Here is an 8,009-nt window from a genome sequence, read left to right on the forward strand (position 1 = left end):
ACACTATTGTCAAAAGTTTGGATGAAATCATTTTTTTATGTTTTTGAAAGATGTCTCTTATACTCACCAAATTACAGTAAAACGATAATATTGTGAAATATCACAATTAATTTTTTATTGTAATATATTCAAATGTAATTTATTCATGTGATGCAAAGTTGAATTTTCAGCATCATTACTCCAGTCTTTAGTGTCACATGATCCTTCAGAAATCATTCTAATATTGCTGCTCAAAACCTTTTGTAATATAATAATAAATAATGTCAATTTTGATCCATTTATTGTATTCTTGATAAAAAGTGAGTCTTGCCCCATAATTTTGAATGGTAGTGTTTTTCCACAAAAATACGAAGCAGCAAAACTGTGTTCTATGTTGATAATAATAATAAGACTTTTTTTTTTCTTAGCACAAATTCAGCATATTCGATCGATTTCTGAAGGATCGTGTTGTGACTGAAGACTGGAATAATAGCTGCTGAAAATTCAGCTTTGATCACAGGAATAAATAATATTTGAATGTTACTCTTTTTACTGTATTTTTGATCAAATAAATGCATCCTTGCTCAGAATATCAGAATCAGAATCAGAATGAGCTTTATTGCCAGGTATTATGAGACATCATTTTTAGGATGGCAAAATAACAGTGTTAATATTGATTATCTGGTTAAATGTTCCACTCTGTTTTTTACATTTTCATGCCATTGTGTGAATAATTAGGTTATAATTAATATACAGTAGTCAACATTTGAAGTGGATCAAAACCTTTCATCAAAGTTGTCCTAAAACCAAAATGCGTTCTCATCTTAGGACAAATTTTATGAACTTTTTTGATCCCCTTCAAATGCTGACTACTATAGTTGGAGTATCTGAGCTTGACCAGAGTGTATTTCTGAATATCTGGTACACTTTTTTTTTTACAGCATTTTTAAAACAGTTATTGTATACACTACTATTCAAAAGTCAATTTACATGAATTTAAAGGGTAAATGAGGACCTTATTTAACAGGGCTTTCCAACTTTTTTTCCCTCCAGAAGTCAATTGGGAGTAACTGGTTGAAGAATGTGATGAATTTCCATTCCCTGCATCTGCATTGTTAACCTACATCCCTAAAGGCTTGTGACAGGGAGCAGGTAAGAGACCTATAAATCAGCTCCATAAATCCTCTGCCCTCTCTGGTTGCACGATTTCCACTGATAACGTCTTGCATTGCGCCACTGAATATTACACGCACATATAAGTTCAATCATTTAAGCCTAGCAAGCCGCTCTGCTGAAATGCATATGTGCTGTCAGAAAGCCTAAAACAACAATGGGTTAAACCTAATATGGGATGGACTTCAAAAAATGTTGAATAATAAGACGGGGTAATATTTTGCGTCAGGTCTAGCTTGTCACATTGGATTGATTAACTATATTTGTTTTAGGTTTCTGGAATGTGCAACTGAGGTCCCATTACTCTTCGGTTACACGGTTGACATAGTAGAGGTAGCGTCACTGGGAATTCATAAAAATGGAGCCTAGAAAATTGAGATTGCAGCACAAACATCAAAGGCTATAGTTGTGTGTGTGTTTAAATATGATTTGTGCAGTTAGTATGTGGTTTCAAAACAATTAATCACTAGTTTTGTTCACTTGCAGAACAGAAAAAGGCATTAAAATATATCCTTGGTCATTATATACAGTATACTGTTCAAATGTTAGCCAACACCTTTGGTGGCAAAATAGTGATGGTAAAAAAATCCAACTGGATTTGATTTTAAAAGTGCTTCCATTTTCCATACCATCAACCAAAGCTTTCCATTATAATTTAAGACATCTGTTGGTCATCATGAGTATGATATTTACACCTACATGATAATTACTGGAACATAACACACTTGTGGATGTGGTGTCTGAATAATCGCCACACAAATCATGTATCTTCCAGCCTTGTGATCGTGTTACACACACCAAATTGCTCTCAGAGCATCTACTCTGAGGGAAATGCAGGTTGTCAGCGATTAATTATAGTCAAGATTATTGTTACCTGGAAAAAGTGAGTTTTCGAGAAAGTCTGGGAACAAAAGAAGCAAATTCCTGTGATCGTGTTTTGCTGATTTATATGTGGGATTCAAAAGTCTGAAAATAGTTTTCAAGCGTAATTTCTTTTGGCTTCAGGTGGACGTGTATCATATACAGATAATGAATTAGAGGATTTAGACAAATTGTCAGCAGTTTTGTAGGTGTTCGTGAGGAACATATGAACTTAAGCTGTTCATGCTAAGTCTGGCACACACAAGTGACCTGTGACCATGAGGTCGCGGTGCCCAGCCCTCCATGGATTTTATCACAGAGCCCTGAGGGTAAAGACACTTCCCTGTAATTGGAGTAAGGAAGTCTTTGGGAAAATCGCAGGTTAAAGTATCGTGTGTGGCGTAAACCTGTATTTGGAAGTCGTAAAATTCTTGGCAGCACAAGCTGATATTGTTAGATTCCATTACAGACCAAATTGTATTAGAAGATAAAATCATGGCATGCAAAAAACAACAACAACACAATTCCGAGAAGTTTACGTGTCTTTTTACCACGCAATACTGTGCATTTGTGCATATTTTGCTGTTGGAATGAAAAAAGTTTGAGATTGAGTGGAGATCAAATAGAGAGTTTTGCTTCAGGAAGTCTTTTTTCTGAAGTCTGCATATTCTCTTTTTTAGTTTGTTTTATTTTAAATTTATGATTCATCCTTCATATTTATAACATTTATACTTTATAAGCAGATGCATTTATAATACAGGACAAAGTTGCACATGAAAACATGTCCAAGTCATGGTTCACCACAAAATCAAAAAGAAAAAAAAAATACATCATATTAAAATGAAGCATTTAGGACCATTAAGATTTGTGATTTCGGTTCTTTCTTTTTATTTTTTTTATTTATTTTTTCATAATAATTAAGCTAAATTTTCACATCAGTTATAGCTTAAAATACGTTAAATACATTATTTTATCATTTATATTAGCCCATTTAAACTTGTAATACTGTACAAATTATTTTTTTATGTAATTATATTTTTTCTCAAAAAATTAAGACAAATTCAAAGACCATTAAACATATGTTGTAATTTTTTAAATAGACAGAAATGAGATTAAATTGGGATTAAATAGTTTTTTTTTTTTTTTGGCTACAATTTTCTCCAAACGAGACCTAGCAATCACAGATTTGTCTCTTTAAGAGATCTCAACAATGTCTCAAGCTTTTTTCAGAATTTCCAGGATACCAAAGTATTCAATCAAAAGTCAGAGATTTCAGTTTGAAGCAAAAAAAAAAAAAAAAAATGTTATGGACTATGTTATCCACTTTAATTCTGTAGCTCTATAATTTTACTGTAGGTCAACAATTGCCTCTCTTGTATCTATATTTAAGTCTTGCTTTTAGGAGCGACATCTGAGACTATGTTAATGCTTGAATGAAACCATTTTCCTCTGGGATCCACAATATGTCTTGGCTACTGCATGCTGCTTATTGTCTGTAATTTGTGCTCTATAATCAGTTTCCAAGCATTTAGTCTTTTATTTACCTGGGCACAGCCTGTGTGGAAGTGACACACACTGTAAATGTGTGGCCTGATCCTAGAGGCGCAGCTATAAAACAATGGTTGGCTTTAATTGCAATGCATGGGTGGGCCTTCATTGTACTTTCACAAATGCACATTAGTGATTGAGAGACAGAAAAAGCAAGCGAGCACATGGCTAACTGTTTGCTAATCTCATGCTGTCTGTGTACTAAAATCACAACCTAAATCTGAACCTTCTGTAACATTCCCAGCTGCTATGGAACATATTTTTGTGTGGCTCTAAACTCTGGTCCACATGGAGTTGTTGACGCTGCTGTTTTGGGATCTTTCATCCCGTGTTTTGCTGTTGTAGGAATTTGGAAGGAAGTATCTGATCAAAATGTTATTCAAAAGATGGCAACAATTTTGTTGCTTGTAAATGAAGAGTGAATTAACAGATCGTGAAGGTATTTCGGCACTTAAAGGTAGAGTATGTAATTTTTTAGTATGTCCCAGCTTAATTTGCAGAGTAAGTAAACTAGGTTGCATTTCTATCTGGTGATGTTATGGCAGAAATTACACACTAGCTTGTGCCTGAATGAGAGCAAATCCCATACAGACATGTTCGAACATCTAGAGGAAAGCCTTCCTAAAAGGGTGGAAGCTGTTAGGGAGGACTGCCTATTAATGCCAATAGTTTTGAAATTCAGTATTTAGCAAGGTATTCCAGTATCTTATCTTTTAACATGGTATACTCAAAAGCACCATCTTCATTCCTCCCTTCATGGTCTTCTTGTAGTTTATCCAACATGTTGACATATCATTGGTGATAGGTTTTCTCAACTTAAACTATTATACTTTAAAAATGTAAACTATGATTGTACTCAATTTAGGTTATTTACATTTCTTTTCACAAAGAATGAAGAAATGACTCCATTCACTTTTAAAAACTACATTTCTTAACCGTTTCATATCAGTGTTCTTGATCTTTAACAGCAATTTAAGTAATTGAGCATGTTTGACTCCATTAACAATCGTGCACAAAGAGAGGCAAATCTGATTTTCCCCGGAATGTTTTGATATGAGTGTATAAAAAGAGTAAAAGTTGAAATATTTGTTATTTTGTGCATTTTTATGCAAAACTAATGCAGAAAGAAATCTGTTTGTGCATGTTTGAATTCATAGGGGTTTCTGGTGATGTTATTTCTGTTATTTGCTTTCAAAAATATTTTACTGCGCTCTATATTAGCATGTGTATGTGTGCTATTTCTAGATAATATAGCTTCAATTTTCATTTGATATAAATTAAGTTCATATTACTCATAAATACTGGTTTTGAAGTTAGCTTGCTCAAATATTTGAGTAAATAAATACAATTATTTGTCATGGTACCAAATAATTTTTTATTTTACTTACATTTTTTCAGTACCTATTTATTCAGTATTTTACTATTTCCACACACACACACACACACACACACACACACACACACACACACTTATTTATTTATTTATTTTCAGGTTACATTTTCAACATATACTGTATGAATTTTATGTGTTTTTATTCAATTGTATTGCAAAATCTGTTTTTACTATGTAAAGCACTTTGAGAAGCTTGTGTTGGTGCTAAAATAAAATAATAAAAAGTATTATTATTATTAACAAAACTTACTAAACCTAACTTCTACTTGATTTTATTTCTTTATTTAACATGTTTTTGGACATGTTTTTGTGTGCACCTTAAAGTGCACTCCTGAAAAATGCATGTGCTGATTATTATTATCTAAAGTAAATATGACTTTTGGTCATATATGCACTCTATATTTTGTGTACGTGGACTAAACTGAGATAAAGCAGAAGCCCAGCAGGGAGAATCTGCATAGTTTTGCACTGTAAGCTTATCTGTGTTTTCTAGGAAGTTCTGAGGAAGTACGGTCATTTGGTTTCACTTGTCCAAGAAGAAGAAAAAAAGCTCATTGGCATCATTTTGCACTAATGATCTGTTTTGTATTTTCGCTTTTACGGTTCTCCTTGTGGGTTGTTGCTGTGGTGATTTTGCGGTGTGGCAACCCCACATACACAGGATACAGTTTCCATACACACTTCTGCATATTACACTGAGTGATTTCCAAGAATTGTAATATTACTTTACAGGGTGGTGGATGATTCACAAGGGGAAAAAAGCAACTCAGTGTTAGTGACATACTGCAGTTTATGGTGATTTTACACGTTTGGGAGAATCTGATCAATTAAAATGATTGATTGCGTTCTGGCTAGATGAAATAAATTTTGAGGTCTTTCACTCATATTTTACAATATAGAGGAACAGAATCAATGCAAACTCTCAAATCCTATACACATAGTTTAAGAAGTTACAGTATTTTTCACGTTTAAAAATGTATAATATAGAGAGGGATAATTAAATTATGCAGAGGAGCAAAAGGACACTATATATTTTTTTTTTTTCTGTATTATATACAGTAGGCCTATATAGTTTCAGAAGATTCCTCAACAATGTCTCAAATGTGCTCATATTTGTTTTGATATGAACTCAAACATTTCCCATCAAATCAGACCAAAATATCTGGGCTCTGCAATCCTTAATAATTTTATAATATTACTCTATGACATTACTATATAATATTACTGTACTATACTGTACATTTCGAAGGTTTGGGGTCATTAAGATATTTTTGAAAGCAAAACTTAATTTTATTCTCCAAGGATGCATTAAATTAATCAAAAGTGACCTTAAATACATTTATACTTTTATAAAAGATTTGCATTTCAAATAAATGCTGTTCTTTTTAACTTTCTATTCATTAAAGAGTCTTGAAAAAGATTAAAATATTAAAAAAAAATTAAACGGCACAACTGTTTTCATCATTGAAAATAATACAAATGTTATTTGAACACCAAATTAGCATATTACAATGATTTCTGAAGGATCATGTGACTCTAAAGACTAGATAAATAGCTGCTGAAAATTCAGCTTTGGATCAAAGAAATAAATTACATTTTAAAAATATATTCAAATAGAAAACAGTTACTTTAAATTGCAATAATATTTCACAATATTACCGTTTTTGCTGTATTTTTAATCAAATAAATGCAGCCTCGGTGAGCATAAGAGACGTAAAACAAAAGAAAAATTACTGAGCCAAACTTTAAAATGTCAACAACTGTTTCATTTGTGTCTATTTCTATTCCTCTTAAAGAAAATGTATGAGAAGCATCAAAAAAAGAAGTTGATACTAGGAAGGTGACGTCTTTTTTTAGGGCCTCCAGGACCCCTCTTTCGGCCCTCAATAACTGGATGAGGCCCATGAAAACCAGAGACACCTCATATTTGGAGCTGAGCATACGAGTAACCATGTGTTTCATAAAAATCTCTCCCCATTGGAGGCCATTGCTCCAACAGTAGCCAGTTATTTTCTTCTAGACTGTGAAGTCTGATTTAAATAGCAGAACTGAGAATCATATGTGATAGCGATTACAGTAGAGCAGGCACTCATCCCCATCTGGGGTTTAGCGTATCAAGCGACGCTGGGTTGTGTGGTGACTGGCTGTGGAGGAGAGCGGAGGCAGCCGCCAGATGAACAGCCCACAGCGGTTAAGGACTGGGGAACCAGAGGGGAATGGTAGGGTGCAGGGGATGATGGTGGAGGGGAGGGAGACCCCCTAATTACACTGTAAACACAGCTGTTGATGGGACTGTAAGTGTAGGGCAGTGATGGTTTTCCACATGTGCCTGGTCGAGTAGCACAGCTAGCAGCGCTCAGAAATGATTTGGTCAAGTGTTTTGGTGTGAGGAAGTTTGGTCGTCACACCGCTGGCTAGAAGTTGGAGGAGTTCTTGGTAGTTACAGGCATACTTGAGGTTTTTGGTGATGTAACTGTCGATAACTGGTGCAAGTGGCAGGTTGTTTGTAGCTCAGGTATAGACTTTAGTCAGGGTTGACACCATATTGGCAAATGCACTGTATAAAGCTTATTGGTCACCTGTAATTGTAATGTAATGTAACACAACACTCAGTCCTGTTTTATGAGGTTTTTGTCTATTAAATGTTTTTTTTTATTATTTATTTTTTTGTTTTTGTTTTTTTTAAATGATTAATCAGCTCAACAATTGTCAATCCATAAAAATGTCTGTATAAATATTAGTATGTTATTAATATTATGTCAATATTAATGCGCTACCCTGGTAATGGCTAAACTTTCTAGAACTTATTATTTTATATTATTTAATTATAATATAAATAGATACTATATAAATAAATTAAAGGCATCTTAACTTATATATGGAATATAAATGTATATGAAAATAAAATGGAAATTAGTTTTTTTTTTGTTAATAATAATAATGTCAATCAATAAATGTCAGTATATAATTAAAATGTATATTATATTATATTATGTTTGTATATATACACACACACATTTTACACAAACAATATATATATATATATATATTAGTG

The sequence above is a fragment of the Sinocyclocheilus anshuiensis genome, unplaced genomic scaffold (assembly GCF_001515605.1).
Source record: "Sinocyclocheilus anshuiensis isolate Anshui unplaced genomic scaffold, SAMN03320099.WGS_v1.1 scaffold222, whole genome shotgun sequence".
NCBI lineage: Eukaryota > Metazoa > Chordata > Actinopteri > Cypriniformes > Cyprinidae > Sinocyclocheilus > Sinocyclocheilus anshuiensis.